This window comes from Lissotriton helveticus, chromosome 5_1 (assembly GCF_964261635.1).
Source record: "Lissotriton helveticus chromosome 5_1, aLisHel1.1, whole genome shotgun sequence".
Classification (NCBI taxonomy): domain Eukaryota; kingdom Metazoa; phylum Chordata; class Amphibia; order Caudata; family Salamandridae; genus Lissotriton; species Lissotriton helveticus.
Window position 1 is genome coordinate 220,788,650 of NC_136065.1, and position 19,034 is coordinate 220,807,683.

At 47.4% G+C, this 19,034-nt stretch overlaps 2 protein-coding genes and 1 pseudogene across 4 annotated transcripts in view; 1 reads left to right on the forward strand and 2 right to left on the reverse strand.

Moving 5' to 3' along the window:
- The window catches only part of DPP7 (dipeptidyl peptidase 7), a 1,731,842-nt gene that overhangs the window by 925,227 nt on the left and 787,581 nt on the right, over positions 1 to 19,034 (forward strand). The gene's annotated exons all lie outside the window — the stretch shown is intronic.
- LOC144754352 (kelch-like protein 9) overlaps positions 1 to 19,034 on the reverse strand; it is a 395,059-nt gene that overhangs the window by 85,434 nt on the left and 290,591 nt on the right. The gene's annotated exons all lie outside the window — the stretch shown is intronic.
- Positions 17,319 to 18,379, reverse strand: LOC144754353 (translation initiation factor eIF2B subunit beta pseudogene; annotated as a pseudogene).

Genomic DNA, 19,034 nt, shown 5'->3' on the forward strand with positions numbered 1-19,034 from the left:
GCCTACCATAGGAAGTAAACAACAATATAGCGCAGCATGTGCGATAGTGAAGGGACGTATGCGGGACAGTAAGTTCTATCCCTGCAATATGACTACGAGATTGTACAGCACCGATGGCAGAGCTGATAGCCCTGATACTAGAACTACAATACACTGATCAGGAATTTCCCACACTGATAGTGTGCAATTTGTTTTACTGTGTGTAGTCCTGTAATGAATATCTTCATTACTGGGGGCAGAATGGGTTTAGAGAACCCAAGAGTTTCACAATTAAACATAAATTGTTATGGGAACAAGTGGCAAAACTGAAAGCATGCTTGCCACAGGCTCAAGTTATTCACACCTGGAGTCATCAGCGTGTTGGCATACACATTGAAGGGAATTCACTGACTGATGAAGCAGCCGAAGCGGCCAAGGCGACAGTGCGAGCTGCTGCTCTGACTGCAATCACTCGTTCTAGCCCGAGGATAGACAGAGACATTTTGATAGCTGGCAATGCCTCAAAGAACGGCTCTGCCATCCCGAAGGGCTTTTCACTCAAATATTCCTATAAATTAGATGCGCAAAACACACCATACGCTCGAATTCCAGGAGTGGGAGATAGTTATACCAAGCATGGATAGCAGATTGGGTTTAATTCTAGCTGCACATGAGGGTCTGGGCTCTTCACACCCAGGAGTCACTGCTACAGTTTTGTGACTGAAGTAGCAATTCTGGTGGCCAAGTCTGTCTAAACAAACAAAGGCTTATGTCTTAAAGTGCAACCTGATGAAAGGTCCCACCAAAGCACAGCCACACAAACGCCATTACTCATTTCAGACAGACAACTCGCATGTGTTTATTTGGATCACTGTGCCCCCTTAAATTCATATGGGACTTGCAAGTACTTTTATCTTGGTGGCAGTAGAGTCATGCTCTAGATTTCTATGGGTTTTCAACGAGACATAAGCAATTGACACGTTACATTCCGACCGTGGTCCTGCGTTTAGTTCTCTGGCTGGCTTATGGTTATGGTCTTGCATTGCTCCTTCCTCTACCATCCTGAGAGAAATTCGGTGGTGGAGAGGAAGAACTGAGATCTAAAGCAATCCTTAATAGCAAGGGTATTCGGTGCGCACGGTAGTTGGGTCAATCACCTATATGGGGTCCAAAAGGCACTAAACAATATGCCAAGAAAATCCTATGAGATCTTGTTTGGGACAAGAATGGGAGTACCTGACCTTGAGTGTGCCAGCACATTTGCGGATGTAAAACCGTTTGAATTGAATGATCGTTTTCTGTTTTACAGGAACTCTATGAATTCCGGGCATTACAAAGCAACATCCAAGTAAAACGCACCGCCACTGAGGAAGTGAAACCGGTTCCAACAAGACCTGTCTGGGTTCCAAACGTTGGGAATCTGGTCAGAGAAAGGATTGAGGACAGGAAGGAGTTTGGGCCAGTCTACAGAACACCTGTACCTGTCCTGTCGGTTCAGGGAACAAGAACAGTACTTCTTCCACCTCTTGCCGGCAAGACAAGAAAAAAGGTTAATCTCCATTGATCTGATCAAACCACACTATGTGGCCGATTCTCAACAGCAGACCACATGGAGTGGCGGTGCTCCGGGACCTGGTGGGTAAGCTACATAACCCCAAGATCACAGGGAACCTTACTTGTAACTTTGTTTGTGTTTGGATGGGAGCTGGACTGCCTGAAGAGGGGGAGTTGGGGTTCTTGTTTAATTCAGGGTTTGTTTTGGGGGTCAGGTGTGTCAAGGGTAGGGTAGCCAATGGATAATGGGCGAAACCGATAAAATGGCATCCCTTACAGATCTTAAACGTATATCCTGGAACGTGCGGGGGGATGCACACTATGTAGACAAGTTGCCCAGGTTCTGAGGGATACTGGGTTGACCCCATAGGAGATTTAAACCACTATGTAGACAAGCCACAGAATACATGAGTACTTTGTGAGGAGGGGGATGCAAATCGCAAATTGCTATGTTGCAGGAGACACATATAATGACCAAAGAGAGAGCTGCGCTTTAGCATAGATGGACGGGCCAAGTGTATTATACAAACTACTCAGCATTTGCCAGAGGGGTCCTGGAATGGGTGAGGGCGGTAGTACCTTTCAATGTATCAAACAAATATCAGACCCTGACAGGAGATATGTCATATTTTTGGGAAAGTTAGATGGTAAAGATGTAACATTGGGTAGCGTCTATGGCCCAAACACAGATCAAACTTTGTTTCTGGCACATCTTTCCAGAATGTTGGTCCCCGCGCTAATGGGATCACTAATATTGAGGGGGATACTTTAATTGCATTACAGATGTGGAACTGGATTGATCCCACCCACCTCTCCTAGACTCTCACATGCATAAAATAGCAGAAGCGCAAAGAAACTGGCAACAGCAGTGGGTATTGGTGGATACCTGGAGGGCACAGCATCCAGGGGACAGACAGTTGCATGTCAGGTTAGACTTCATACTGTTTTCCCCTGACGTACATGAATGTGTACAGATGAGTAAGTACCTAGCCAGAACAATCTCAGATCATAAGCCACTGTTGCTGGGTCCGATCTGGTCCAGAGAGAGACCCAAAATCCCAACCTGGCACCTGAGGCCGGTAACGCTGGAGGACCAAGTCATCCAGGTAACAATACGCACCGCAATCGGGTAATATTTCCATGAGAATGATGGGACAGCTACGAACAAACTAATAGTGTGTGAGGCCTTTAAGACCATAATACGAGGAGGATGCATCTCAGAGGCGGTGGGTGTAAGGAAAGTACTCATGAGGGACACCCTCGCAGCTGAACAGCGACTCAGGGACCTAGGGAAAGAGGCCTGAAAGGAGAGATAGGCAGGAAGAGCTCCTTGCAGCTAAGGAAGCAATAGCCGAGCAGGTGGAGCTGCTGCAGTGTTTTGATTATAAAAACTATTTGATTTGAGACCACTCTGAAAGGCAAAAATCTGGGGCACTGCTATCCTAGCTGGCTATCCCGGAGAGGATAGGAGAGGATAGGAGAGGATCGGTCATATTAGAAATGAGGGGCATGAGGGAGAGATCCGACATCGACAAAAAGATATTAATTATATTTTTCTGTAATACTATACAAGTTTATGCTAATGTAGAATGTCCCCCACAAATAAAGAAATTGAAGAGTTTATGGGCGACATTGAATTAGCAGCAGTATTGGAGGAAGAAGCAGAGACCCTGGGAAGAGATATAGAATAGAGTGAGGTGAAGGGGGCCATTAAAGCTATGTCCATGAATAAAACAGCAAGGACAGATGGACTCCCAGTGGAGTTTTACTGAGCGTATATTGAGTTACTGGGTCCCAGACTAGTAGACATATATAATCAAGCAAAGCAAGAGGAAAAACTCCATGGTTGAACAAGGGATGCAGTAATTATCCCACTGTTGAAACCCGGGAAACCTTCATATGACAGAACGGCGTATAGACCGCTCTCTATGCTCAATTATGGATGGTATCTTCTCTAACTCTAAAAATATTGTGGTAACAGACATTCTGCCTATGGTATGGACAGATCACCACGCCATAATATTTAATATCTTACCTGGTAATAATCAGCTCGCTAATGCACCAGTTTTCGGCCCAGAGGCGTTCAAAGCTTGGAAAAATATAAATAATGATCAGTTTAAAAACCTTCTTCTCTCCACGCTTCCTGAGACTCCATCTGACCCCAATATAGCTGCCACCGAGTATGCAAACTGACTACATAATGCGATCAATTTACTGGTGCCTAACAAATAAATCTCGAAAAATAGGAATTTCCCGTCAGCATCCTGGTTCATTGACTCCCTCCGGGAACAAACACAAAAGTGTAGAAACAGAGAAAGGCACTGGCGCAAGTTCTATAGGGAAGAACCAAATATAAAACTATGATCCTGCACAAAAAAAGTAAATTCTACACAGCCCAAATTGAATCAGCCAAAAATTCAAATAAACAATTAGATCAAGTAGTCAACAAGCTAGCGGGTCCATCAATAGTGGCAGCTCCCATACCATCACAATCGTTCTGTAACTTACTAGCGAACTATTTCTATGATAAGGTAAATATGATTTACCAGGGGTTTTAAGCACACACAAACCATAATACTCCACCCATAACCCCAATTTCCTTAGATCATGTTCTTGGACAGTTTGAAACAGTCTCCAGTCTCCAGTGATCAAAGACTATGGTAATGACCATCATCAAAACAGGATCAGCCATTGACCCCTGCCCACCTAAGGTCCTTGCCCCTATCAAGGACCTAATAGCCCCAGTATTGGCAAATATTTGCAACACCATGTTTACATCAGGGATCTACCCCGCCACATGGAAAAAGACCATTCTAAAACCTCTGCTAAAAAAACCTCATTTAGATCTCGGCGAGACTAAGAACTATAGGCCTATAGCTAGCCTACCTTTCCCGTCCAAAGTGGTGGAGAAGGTGATGAACCAACAACTTTCTAAATACATAGAACAACACCAATTGCTAGATGACACCCAATTTGGGTTCCGGAAAGCACATGGTACGGAAACAGCTCTAATCAAAGCCTCAGAAGACATAAGAACCATCATGGATCAAGGAGGTACGGCGGTGCTCATATTGCTGGACCTGTCAGGGGCATTTGACATGGTCGATCATACCATCTTGATCGACCGTGTCACTGCAATGGGGATTCAGGACATGGCAAAAGAACTTTTGGCATCTTTTCTTTCTAACCGCACTCAGGCGGTGACTCTGGGCACTTTCCATTCTGCCCAATTGACACTGCCGTGTGGGGTTCCGCAAGGCTCATCCCTAAGTTCGACACTATTCAATATCTACGTGTCGGACCTAGCAAGGGTCATTAAGGCAAATGGAATGGGCCTTACAACATATGCTGATGACACCCAGCTGGTGCTGGCGGTTCATAACGGAGAAAGGGTGGCAGCCAACTGTCAACAGGGCATGCTGGCCAGCAGTGACTGGATGGCCAGCAATGGCCTCAAACTGAACTCCGAAAAAACGGAGGTTATCATCTTTGGCAAATTACTCCCTGCCTGGTCCAGCTGATGGTGGCCCCCTTCACTAGGCCTCCCTCCCAACCCAGTTCCCAAGGAACCTAGGCATTCTGTTCGATGACCGATTGCCATTTGCACTCCACGCAAATCGAACGGCATCGGCAGTGTTTCATAAACTTCGACTGATTAAGAAAATTCTCCCATTTCTCCCTGAAAACGCTGGGAAAACTCTGGTCAGCACACTAGTTATGTCATCCTTAGACTACTGCAATGGGCTGTTTGCTAACTCTCAAAGCAGGGTGATCCAAAAATTGCAGACCGTTCAAAACACTGCTGCCAGAATGCTGTCCAGAACTCCCAGGTTCAAACCGATTTCCCACATAATCAAAAGATATCACTGGCTCTCAGTCAGGAATCGTATAAAATGTAAGACATTATGTATTGCCTATAAAGCCTCACGTAAAATAGGCCCTCAGTTTCTTATAAATCGGCTGACCTCCTACCATCCAAATAGATCGCTCCGCTCCACCACGGCACATCAGCTCACCGCACCACGCACAAAAACTGTATCCTGGGGTGACAGACACTTTGTCGTCACGGCAGCCAGACTCTGGAACTCTCTCCCTTTGGAGATAAGAGTGCCAATCCTTGCTTCTTTTTAGCAAGAGGCTAAAGACTTGGCTGTTCAATCAGTAATCCTTTTCATAGACTCTGCTTGCGGTCCGCAGTGCCGAGACGCCGCAGGGCAATTGTGCGCTTTACAAATTTCAAAAATAAATAAAATAAATAAATGTTGACGATAACATTTTGAGTAAGATTCTGGCCACCCGCCTTCTCCCACATATGGCAAAACTCATACATCAAGACCAGGCAGGCTTTATCCCCACCAGAAACACAGCATTAATTGTCAAAAGGTTACTACATATTCTTAAGGCTGATTCCTATTGCAAGGAGGAGGTGACCATCTTCACAGTAGATATAGAGAAGCCTTTGATAGTCTTGAATGGTCTGATCTCTGCCGAGTGATGAGGAAGTTTGGACTGGGGTCTGAATTTTAAGGTGGACAGCTCTATTATATAAGGACTCTACGGCAAGAGTTAAGACTGGCAGGCTAATCTCTGATGCCTGCCAAGTGGAGTGGGGAACACGACCAGGGTGCCCATTTCCCCCCCGCTGTTTGCCTTAGCTATGGCACCGCTGGTAGCCAAAGTTAGGACAGTTTATTCCCATAATTTGAACAATTGTCATTACTAAATGTCGGCACTGTGTTGTTTATGCTTCTATAATATATTTCTGATTAGGCGTAGCGCGTTACAACGAAAGGGTGGGCGGGGCAATCAAATGAGGTGATTGGTATTCGTAGTTCACAATTGACCCTGATTAGATCATGCTTTAGGTACTAACTAACGGTGAATCATGGGAGTTGAAGTTTAGGGTGTTGCATATGAGAAGGGGGGGTTGGTTAGATATATTAAGGGAAACAGATGTGAGAACAACGATAGATGGTTTTTGGAATAGTAGGAATGCAACCAGGACATACTTTGAAGGTACGAGAGTGTCTTGAAGCGGTTTGGCTTAACGATCAGTGGGTAACCGGGTGTTAGATAGCGGGGCTATATATACTTACTACGATATGATTTACAATGTTTGATTAAGAGTAGGAGGATCGTAGTTACTCATATTTAGGTCTTACGGTTTTTTGGTTATTAGAAGGAAAACGTCTAAGGAAGCATTTATGAACATGTCGAATACCAAATATGTTCTATGTTTTGAATGTTTAAAATACACAGTCTAAAGTCATTGTTTGTTTGTAGTGAAACCCCTGACGAAGGGCGATGAAAGAAGCCCGAAATGCATTGGGAAATACATACTACACCCGCTCCATCCACAGACACGCCGTAGAACTCTGGAACCTGCTCGACACAACCGCCCCCGACGTTGCCTTCATCACCGAGACCTGGATGAACGCCTCCTCAGCCCCAGACATCGCCATCGCCATCCCAGAGGGCTACAAGATCACCCGGAGGGACCGCGACAACCAGACCGGAGGAGGCATCGCCATCATCCACAGAGACACCATCCGCATCACGACCAACACCGACGACACCCTCACCACTGCTGAACACCTGCACTTCCAGATCCACACCAACCCGAAGACCACCCTCAGAGGCACCCTGATCTACCGACCCCCGGGACCGCGCACACGATTCTGCGAGGACATCGCCGACTTCGTCAGCCCGCACGCTCTCCCCTCCGCCGACTACATCCTCCTGGGGGACCTCAACTTCCACCTGGAGAACAACAACGACCGCAACACCATCACCCTGCTCGACAACCTCGACAACCTCGGACTCAAGCAACTGGTGACCACCCCCACCCACCTCGCCGGACACACACTCGACGCCGTCTTCTCATCCAGCAAAGACGTCACCTTCAGCCACGCAACAGGACTCCACTGGACGGACCACAGCTGCGTCCACTTCACCTTCAGAAGAACGACGATCCACCACCTCCAGCAACAGGTTGCTCGAAGAAGCTGGAACAAGATCACAGCCGACCAGCTCACCGCCTCCCTGAGCCAGCACCCTCCCGCCAACTCAGCGAACCCCAGCCAGGCCGCCGACAACCTCACGAAGTGGATCAGCAACTGCGCGGACGAACTCGCCCCTCTAAGGACCCCGCCCAGCAGATCCTGCAGCAGGAAAACACCATGGTTCACCGACGAACTCAAGTGCTCCAAGAAGAACTGTCGAGCCCTCGAGAAAGCCTGGAGAAGGGAACCAACGACGGACAACATGACCACCCTCAAGCTCGCCACCCGGAAACACCACCAACTGATCCGCGCCACCAAGAAAAATGCATACAAGGACCGGCTGGACAACAACGCACACAACTGCAAGGAACTTTTCAACATCGTGAAAGAGCTCTCCAACCCCAACGCCGGAAACAACGACATCACCCCGTCGCAAGACCTCTGCAACTCCCTCGCGTCCTACTTCCACAACAAGATCACGGACATACACAACAGCTTCAACAACCAACCAACGCAAGCCACAACCGCAACGACGCCACCATCCACCACCCTCCGCACCTGGACCCCGATCAGCACCGAAGACACCATCCGCACCATGAACTCCATCCACTCCGGATCTCCGACTGACCCCTGCCCTCACCACGTCTTCAACAAGGCCGACGCTGTCCTCGCACCCCACCTGCGGGACATCATCAACACCTCCTTCGACTCCGCCACCTTCCCTGAGAGCTGGAAGCACGCCGAACTCAGCGCTCTCCTCAAGAAACCCACAGCAGACCCCACCGACCTCAAGAACTACCGTCCCATCTCGCTCCTCCCGTTCCCGGCCAAAGTCATCGAGAAGACCGTCAACAAACAGCTGGCCGCCTTCCTCGAGATGAATGGATCCCTCGACCCCTCACAGTCCGGCTTCCGAGCGAACCACAGCACCGAGACCGCCCTCATCGCCGCCACCGACGACCTTCGAACTCTGATGGACAACGGAGAAACAGCGGCCCTCATCCTCCTGGACCTCTCCGCGGCTTTCGACACTGTCTGCCACCGCACCCTAGTACAGCGCCTCAGCAACATCGGAATCCAGGAGAAGGCACTGGAATGGATCACCTCCTTCCTCGACGGAAGAACACAAAGAGTCCGCCTACCACCGTACAAGTCAGAGGCCACCAAAGTCATCTGCGGCGTACCCCAAGGATCCTCGCTGAGCCCAACCCTCTTCAACGTCTACATGAGCCCCCTCGCGGCCATCGCACGCCAACACAACCTGAACATCATCTCCTACGCCGACGACACCCAGCTGATCCTCTCCCTGACCAACGACCCCGCCACCGCCAGAGCCAACCTGCACGAAGGGATGAGAGACGTAGCCGAATGGATGACGACCAGCCGCCTGAAACTGAACTCAGACAAGACGGAGGTCCTCATCCTGGGCTCCACGCCCTCCGCCTGGGACGACTCCTGGTGGCCCCCCGCCCTGGGCACCGCACCCAAACCGACGGACCACGCACGCAACCTGGGCTTCATCCTGGACTCCTCCCTCGCCATGACCAGACAAGTCAACGCCGTCTCCTCGTCATGCTTCAACATCCTGCGCATGCTACGTAAGATCTTCCGGTGGATCCCCACCGAGACGAGGAAGACGGTCACCCAAGCCCTCGTCACCAGCCGACTGGACTACGGCAACGCCCTCTACGCCGGAACCACTGCCAAACTCCAGAAGAGACTCCAGCGGATCCAGAACGCCTCGGCGAGACTCATCCTCGACATCCCCCGACGCAGCCACATCTCCGGACACCTGAGAGATCTGCACTGGCTCCCGGTCAACAAGAGAATCACCTTCCGGCTCCTCACCCACGCACACAAAGCCCTACACGACCAAGGCCCGAGCTACCTGAACAACCGGATCAACTTCTACACTCCCAAGCGCCTCCTCAGATCAACCAACCACGCCCTCGCCGCCGTCCCCCGCATCCGAAGAGCGACAACAGGAGGAAGATCCTTCTCCTACCTGGCCGCCAAGACCTGGAACTCACTTCCGACCAATCTGCGCCTGACCCAAGACCACCTCTCCTTCAGGAAGAAGCTCAAGACCTGGCTGTTCGAGCAGTAGCGGCACCCCCCCCCTCCCAGCGCCTTGAGACCCTACGGGTGAGTAGTGCGCTCTACAAATGACCTGATTGATTGATTGATTGATATTTGTATATGTCCTGCTGTCGTGAAAAGGCCTGGATGGGCATACCTTCAGCATCAGATTTTAATACAATTTACGAATTCCATGTGACATGATGAGTTTAAAAACTGGAAAAAATCTGATACAACTTGAATACATTACATTTGTGGCAGACATTCTTTATGATGCAACAGTGCTTCGGGAACGGGAGCTACCACGTTCCCGGTTAATTGTATTATTGGACACAACCACATGTGTACATTCTTTACGTGGAATTGGAAAAGGATGGTGAGCTACCCCACCCCTATATGGCTTTTGTGTCTGACCCGAAGTCACATACAAATAAGGTTACGGTCCAAACTGTGCACTGCACTACAAGAGCATGGCACACACTAGCAAACCGAGCAAATAAATTACCTATTTACACCCCATCGCTCCCCGTTGAAAACCATCCTAAATTGTCAGTAACACAAGAGAAAATGATGACATTGCTGTTAGAGGACATGAAGATTTCTACAATGAAGGCTGTCCTTCCTCATGGCAGATTTATCCAAATGGACGACCAATCATTGAGCATACATAACAAACCAATGAAGATGTTTGCACACTTGCGACTACAGGTCGCGATCAGGGAACTATACACCTCCTGTCCAGAAGAGTCACCAACTCTGCAAACATTACAGATACTACTGGTGACACCCACTCGACAGAAATTAGTAACATGCCTGTACAACGCGTCACAGTCAGAACAAAGTGAGAATGCGAATAGATTACTCAATAAGTGGTAAACATTGATAGGTGATAGCATTGACGAACGAGATTGGGAATATAGCTGCACACAACTACAATTGGACATCTAACTGTAATTTACGCATGATACACTTTAAATTCCTACACCAATTTTATAACACTTCGACCCAACTATACAGATACGGCCTGCGGTCGCACGATAACTGCTACAGGTGTGACGCTTTGAACGTGGATTTTTTACACATGGCGTGGGCATACCGGCAGATGCACAAGTACTGGCAGGATATCGCGGAAGCAATCACCGCAATGTTAGCAGAACAGGTACCGAATACTCCGCTAGTGTGTTTACTGGGAATACATAGACTAAAGCCTGCGAAACGACAACAATTTCTGGCCGTGGCGCTAATGTTAGCAAAATGTTGTGTGGCTATTAGATGGGGCAGTAAACTCCCCCCCCCCAGGTTCAAAGACTGGCTTGTAGACGAATGTATGATGGCACATCGCAAACTGTAACACCGCATGCCTTCACATCGCATTTTTTTGATCGCATGTCCCTTCACCTCGCAAGTAATTGCAACGCACCCAATCACGTCGCATCCCAATTCCAAAGCATTTGAAACACATTTACACCGCATACAAACACCTGCATGATTCTAAATCGCATATTTTACCCCAGTGCGCATTCCCCCTGATCCTAAGGCCTAAACTACACACTACGACCCCCTAAAGCCTAAAAGTGCCTCATTAACGACCCGTAACCCTAAGCCCGAACTCTAAACCTTAAAAGACTACCGCATATGCCTCTTAACCCTAAGCCCTAATCCTAATGCCTAAAACAGTACCAGATCCTACCCTTAACCCTAAGCCCTAAAAGCCCTAGCCCAAATGTCTAAAACGCACCCATATCCGACCCTAAGCCCTAAAAGCCCTAACCCAAATGTCTAAAACAGTACCATATCCGACCCTTAACCCTAAAAGCCCTAACCCTCAAAGCTGAAACACGACCATATCCGACCCTAAGCCCTAAAAGCCCAACCCCCTAAAACACAACCATATACTACTATTAACCCTAATCCCTAAACCCCCCACACCGCACGCCCCCATCCCCACTCCAATACAGTCCCCATCAGCTACCTAAAAGCCTAAAACACCACGGGTACATCCGTCGTCCTTACCTGTCTCTCGTGGTTCCAGCGTTGTCTCCCGTGTTCGTTGTAAGCCCCCGCGATCTAATGGCGCCTCAGATGTAATGGGGGGCATAGTGAATGCATGCGTTGTAACGTCGCGTGCGTTGTGATGGCACGTGACGTAAACGCATGCGTTGTGACGCATGCGCTGCGATGGTTGTTCCCCCTTGTGGACATGTCCTATTGTAAAGAAACACTGCAGGTCTATGCGGAAGAACTACCCCAGACATCCAGGCCTCGTGATTTCTGGGAACCCCTGAAGCAATACTTTTTATCTATACAAGAGAGCGATTGATATATGATACGTCGAAGGACCGAAGGATGGTGTGTTGGTTGTGTCGATTTTTTTCATACTAAACAGATGTAAAGTAGACAGAATTTTCCCCCAAGATTTTTGTTATTTCCATTACGGGAAAGTGGCGTGTTTGAAAGCTCTGGACTTTCTGGGGGGATGCCAAGGCAAAAAGTGATGTGATGACAATGTTTTAATATCATTCCCAAATGTACAGGAAATGTAAATGTAAATGTACAGGAATTTATATAGCGCAAATCACCAAGCGGTTTCTAAGCGCTTGCTTAGGGAACCCGTCCTGGTATTCCCCTGTGAGATAACCCCGGCAGGGTATCCGCAAGGTGAAAGCCAGGCATCCCGCCGCGAGGGGCCGTTGTGGAAATTAAGCAAGCTATTGCCCAGAGTCGCAGAGTGTGAACCCGTGAATCGAGTAGGCACCGGAGCAAGAATTGTCGAGTCCATGGACATTTTAGGACTCAAGACCCCGCCGAGCCGGGAATTGAACCCTGGTCCCGGGCTGACCTCTGCTTCCAGGTCTGCCTCCTCTAACCAGTGAGCCACACTTCTCCAAAGTACCCTAAAAAACTATTATTGATTTATATTGTTGTACAAGTAGGCCGTGCTTTATACTTTGTAAACTACTAGCTCTATTGTACATGTGATTTGAAAAATGTTGACCAGACGAAATAAACAAATTAGCAACTTTAAAACAGTGGCTACATAAGGGACACCTGGTTTCATCCTGCAGCAACTCTGAGCATTTAAAATTAAGTAGCTGTCATTGGAATGTAACAAAAAGTCTTCAAATAACATGCAAGGTTAGCCATGGAGCCATTACAGGAACCATGAAATGTTACCTTCATGCAAACAAAGGACTGTCCTTATGACGTTCCACAGTTGTTTTGACTTAACAAAAACCTCTGTGCATACATTTGTACTGTTATGAATCTTTTAAAAATATATATTTTTATTTATAACCAATTGACACTTAAAATAGCACATTACAGACAAATGTCATGAACAAAATTGCACCTCACTTCAAAGGCGTATCCCTGGCTGGGGTAGAAGAGAACACAAGACGTCAGACAAGCAAGCGTTACTCAGCGTACGATAGTGGTAGGCCTCTCGGTGGCTCACAGATGTCCCCCCTGTAAGCATTAATAATAATAATAATCCGCATTTGTAAAGCGCGAACAATCACCCGTAAGGGTCTCCAGGCGCTGGGGGCCGTCAGGAAGATTAAGCAAGCTATTGCCCAGAGTCACATGGTGCTGGGATAATCTGCTGCCGGCGCCGGGGATCGAACCGTGATCCCCAGATTCCAGCGTAGGTCACCTTGGCCGCGGGGCCACACCATCCCTCCATTTCTGCCATATTTGTGACCATTTGCTAGGGCAGCCTCGTGAAAGGTATACAGTCTTTTACGTGAACATACAGTGGCCCATGTCGTTCTCCCAAAGTCTCAGGGACGGTTTATTACTTGCTCCCCACGACTTTGCAATATTGCGTTTGGCAACCATCAATCCCAATGACACCCATATCTTATCGTTGACATTTAGATCTGTAGGGCCCCAGATGTTTAAAAGACATAGCTTAAAGTTGAAGTCAGTTGTTACTCCCATGACTTCGGTCATACAGCTTGTGACCCTTTCCTAGTATCTCTAAATGAGTGGACCCTCCCAAAGTGTATGTATGAATGTACCAACCAGCCCACATCCCCATATACAATCTACCTTTTCCCTGAATCCCATCTTCATCAACGTTGACCCCAAATAATGATATCCTATGTAATACTTTAGGATGAACAAGCCTCAGCCTGGATGAGACTACCAGCGCTTCTAGCCATTCTCCATCATCCAACCCCGCTACGTCGTGGTCCAAGGAACACGGAGTTGGAGAAAGGTGTCGGGGGAATTGTTTATTAGTTGTTTGTATATCATTAGGCTTTCCTGTTTTCAGTTTCTATTTTTGGTAAATTCTGGTGGTGTTTTGTCAGTGTTTTCCAGTGATTTCAATACCTGAAAAAAACTGTGCTTTTCAGTGGTTACTCATTTTTGCGCCATAAAAAACAACTGACACAGTGTTTTACCGGTGTTTATGGAACGCTTTGCTTTTATTATTGCTTGCTTGCTGCATTGATGCATGATATATAGACAGTGTACTTACAGTGTATATGAGTTCCAAATACAATCTTATTGTAGTACACCACACAGTATTTCTTCAGTGAGTCTTTGGTAATTCGTGCTCTCTCTTCAATGGCACTTGAGGCTGGCAACGCCAAAACAGTCAGTACACAATTTGCCAACTCTGGCCACTGATGTAGCTTCCCATGCCAATACTGGTGCAACTAAAGGTTGATATTCTCTGGAACATGTTCTGCAAAATATGCGTTGAACTGGGTGCATAGGCCCTCAGAGGTATTAAAGCAGTCAATAATGAAGCTGTACTTTGCAAACTCTGGAGAATATTCCCCTTTACGGTAGGGATCTAACACTTGTGCAGAGTATCACAATGAGGCTTCATTGACTTCAAAAGCCATGGTTGGTGAAGGGACATTTCTATTCTAAAGGAGGACCAAGAACCAAAGTCTGCAGAGGCAGAGGTAGGGAACACTCTCAAATTGCCCACACAGCAGGAGCCACAGAAAAGGCCCTAGTTGCTGTGGTGGCTCTCAGCCTAGGCCCACAATTACCTCAACTGAAGTAGGTGTCTCTACAGGTTAAGATAACTTTTCCTGCTCAGTTATGAGCTCTGAAGTACTCGAGCTCTAGCTGTTTTCCATATAAGAGTGTAGCTGCAGGAGCTCTAAGAAGAGGCGAAGAACAACAAAGCCTCGTTAAGTAAATGGTCTTTTTAAAGACCTGTGAAATACTCGGGTGCACCCGCAGTAAGACAGACAGCAGACCACAAAAGCCAGGCAGGCAGGGGGCCTGGTTGGTCAGATCTCAAAGCTTCCAGGTGCTAGCCTTAACGTCAACATGTGTGCACCCTAATGAAACAAGACCTGTAAGGGCCGGCCCAGGGGTAACACAGATCAAGTTAGAGTTGAGTTGCAGCTAACTTCTGTGGCAAAATGAATGCTGCATCAATGAGTGTTCGTGCATAAAAAAATAACAGAGCATAGGAAATAAATTGCCGCCTTTCATCATGAATTTGTGGCATGAAGACTTGGTCTAACTTTTAACGTTCTTCTCTCCTCAATCATTTTTTAGCAGACTCGCCTGTAAGTCAGGTTAGGGGGGAAGGGCTAGAAGTCCAACTCTGCCCATGGACTTGGCGAACATTTCTTTATCAGTGTGATTGTAGCAGTCCCATCCCTCGGGTGCCCTCAGTGATTCTCAATGAATACATATGTATTCCATAAATCCTGCTATCCTGCTGTCAGACTGTGGGGGTGCGTGGAAGCCAGGTTTCCAATTTCAATCAGTTCACACGTCTCCAGGCATCCAGCGTCCTGCACACTCCACTTAGCCCTGCACCATTCCCACCTGGCAGCAGAGGCGCAACGAGAGACAAATTCTGGGTGGGGAAATCCTTAATTCTTCCAGCAATAGGCGATGAGGGGGTGAAAACACAGCAAAGCCTCCTTAATACGTGAATGGTCTTTTTAAAGAAATGATCGGTGCGGCTGTGTGTGCCCGAGAAGCTGTCTACCCCGGGATGACACACACGATAGAAGATGGGAGAGGGTGGGTGGGGGAGGGGGGTTTACACTACAATCCTTTGAGCTCCCTGGGCGTTGCGCGTCTGCCTGGCAACACGGCCTCCTTAGTGCGCCATCCCATCAGGTGGGTAAATCTCATTGATTAATTATGTTAATTTTATTATTGATAAAAATTGCAGCCCCCAACCTCCTTACTTGTAAATAATGCTAGTCGTACTTAAAGGAAGCTCACCTAAAAAATACAAATTATATCGACCACAGAATGATGAGAGGCAGAGTAGACTCTTTCCGTCACGATGGAAAATGTGTTACATTTTTAGCCTAATTGCTAGGAATTTTTCATGCGGCATGATTTGTCAGCCAGTAACTGACGTTACTGACTTGGCCCCAATTCTGTTATGCTTTTTGAGGCAGTGACCTGCCTCAACAACCCAAGATTTCTATTGGCCAGTGCTCCTCTGATTTTGGATTTGCTGTGTCCGCACCAAGACCTATGCAGGAGGCTCATCCACTCAACCAGCTTTCTTTTTACGTTTTTACACCCTTTATTTGTCCTATAGGAACTTCCAAAACCAAACCTAAGTAACCTGCGGAAAAAGTTTAGAGCCTGGCAGATGTTCCGCATGCAGGAAAAGTCCACCCAGCCCACTCCACTGGAAGGAGCTGCAAGAGAGACCTACACGCAGTCGCAAAAAGCCACAGAGCCACAATTCTCATCTGAGGCATGCACAAAACTGGACCATTGAACATGAAAGGCTTGCAGCAAAGGAGAATATTTTTAACAGGGGCACATCAGCACGGTCATATTTTAAACAGCAAAAATTCTGAAGAGGTCTACTTAAATGAAACTGCAGTATTCCCCCCCCCCATTTTAATGGAACTAACAAAGAGTGCTTTTTTAGTATTCTTTTGAAGTATCTCTGGCTACGTGCCCAGTGGCTCTTCGTGTACCTCAATCCTTGTGCACCACATGCAGGCCACCTGGTTGCCACAGTATACCACCCATAGTGACCTGCAACGTACCCTTGAGAGAAAAAATCCTGAATTGGTACATGTTATTAGCCCTGTCCCAAGTCAAGACCTATGTTGAAATTGCCTCACATGAGCTTAATCCTGCAAGGACAGTGTCTCCAATGAAATGTATATAGTGATTTTTCTACAGTCTCAACACCATTATTTATTAATGCATTATGTATTTTGTAAAAATGTAAATCTGTTCTAGTATTATTTTGTGTGTTAACTCAATGAATATGACTCTCTCAGACAAAATCTTGACATGAACTTCTCTTTATTTTTCTGGATGACATCTTGAAATGGTTACCTGTTTGTGTATACTGCCAGAGAGCCACTCCAGGGTGCAATTCTGTATATGTACTGCTGGTAGCACACTTGATGCTGCGGAACGACTCAATCCAAAATAGCCCCCCCCCTTCTCTTGTTGAAACGCTCTGCCTGGAAGTGCCTTTTTTAAAACTTATTTCGTGAGTTGGTTTGTGGATTTGTTCTCATCTTTAGAAATGCACTTCATGTAATCTGCGCTACATACAAGAAAAATAAATAGACACTTCTGTCCATAATTTACAGTGCGTCCAGAATTGGCTACAGCACACCAAGGCATTCTCTAGTTTGGCTTTTATTTGTAAAAGCTTAGTTTATCATGACTTTCAGTGGGTCCCGAGTTTGTTCTCGTTTCTCTAAAGCAGAGATGCTATCTGTGCCTCAGTCACAGCTCATGGTCACCAGGATGGTACAGTTCACTCATCAGCCGATAGATGTATGATGGAGAATTGCCTCCAATGTTGGAAATGAAGAGAGTTATGAGCTCTGGAAAAACATAGTCAAAAACTGGGCACTGCACACTAATCTTTGACAAGATCTCACCTTCAGAGAAGGGGAGCACCTCCTGTGGGGACACAAACTTGTGGAAGGCATCCTCTTCATTAGGAAACTGTGGCGAGAGTTTAAACATAGGAGCACAGACAATTAGGGGGGTGGAGTGGTGCTTCGCTGCCAACGCCAGTGTGTGGGTCCCCGCCACAGCTCTCAGAGCTCCATTGGCCAGAATTGTTTTAGTCCCAATGATAACCTTATTCACCCTCGACATAACAGCAAAGATAGCCGCATCTGTTATGACTGTGGTTTCGATGTCTGCTTCGGACAACCGCACAGCCATTTCATGACCCTGACAAAATGGTGCACATTCTGCTACAATGACACGGAATTTACGCTTTCGTGCAGCCTCTACAGTATGAGATCGGCCAATGGTCATTATCACTTCGTTGGAGTGGATGTGTTCCAGAGCCTGCATTACGATGTTATCTATTGTACCCTCAAGTTCTATTAGCAGCTCATTGACTGCCTCAATTACATTCGCCTTCAACAGGGGGTATGGGGTGTTAAAATCCTCACTAGGCCCACCAGCTGTCAATAGTTTATGAAGTGACTCCTGCTGATCCGTCTCCTCACTGCGATCACGGAGTCTGCCATATTCTTCACGGATGATTTTCAACACCCTGCGCACCATGTTGCCCACTGTGGTCTTAGATGGTTGTGCTGCCGTCATCCTCCGGCCTTCTTTGTGGATTATGTCGTTTAGCTCACCTGCACTCCCCCATCGCTCTTGGGCAATGATTCTCCGTAGAAGAGCCCCCGTTTCCCGCGCGGTCTCCTCCGAGCTCGGCCGGCTGCCCTCACACTTCAGCCGCGCCACGAAGGCATCAATTCGTTCAGACAGCTCCGGACCCCGTTCCCCTGTAGGCGGCATATTGGCAAAATAGAACTTAGTATCTCAACCAGCTTTCTTATCGGCCAATCACGCTAATTTGTTTCCATAGTGATTGGACCGCAAAGGCTAGTCAATTAATGCACCACTGAACGAGGCCCCGCTACCTTGCCTGTAAAACAGCTCCCTCGCAGATTTAATGGGGGTGACTCATTGTTTCCCGGTGTTAGCTTCTGTATTGCAAGTGCCAGTATAGTTCTTTTTTGTACTCCTTTGGCTCCCTCAAGTGGCCAAGCGGTGTAACAAATATGCTGTAACAAATATGTAAAAAATCAGTGACACTCGGTTTAAACCAGGTCAGCTGATTTTCACACCGGTAGTGTTTTCTCGAGCAGACTCGGTTTAAACCGAATTCCGGACAGCCTATATATCATGGAGATCGCTTTCTCCCGAAGGTCGCCATCTAGTATTCTGTTCTCTAGCGGTGATGACTCTGGTGGACTTTCACACCTGGGTATTAGGGCTTGCAGCGCATGACTGACCTGAAGATATCTGTAGTGTTCTGAGGCAGCTAGGTCATATTCATCTCTTAACTGGTCGAAGGAGATCACTCCACCATCTCTCCACAGGTCCCCCACCGAAGATAAACCGATAAGGTCCCATCTGTCAAACCGTTTGGTGACCCTCATGTTCCCTAACTGAACTGAGTCCCAGAGT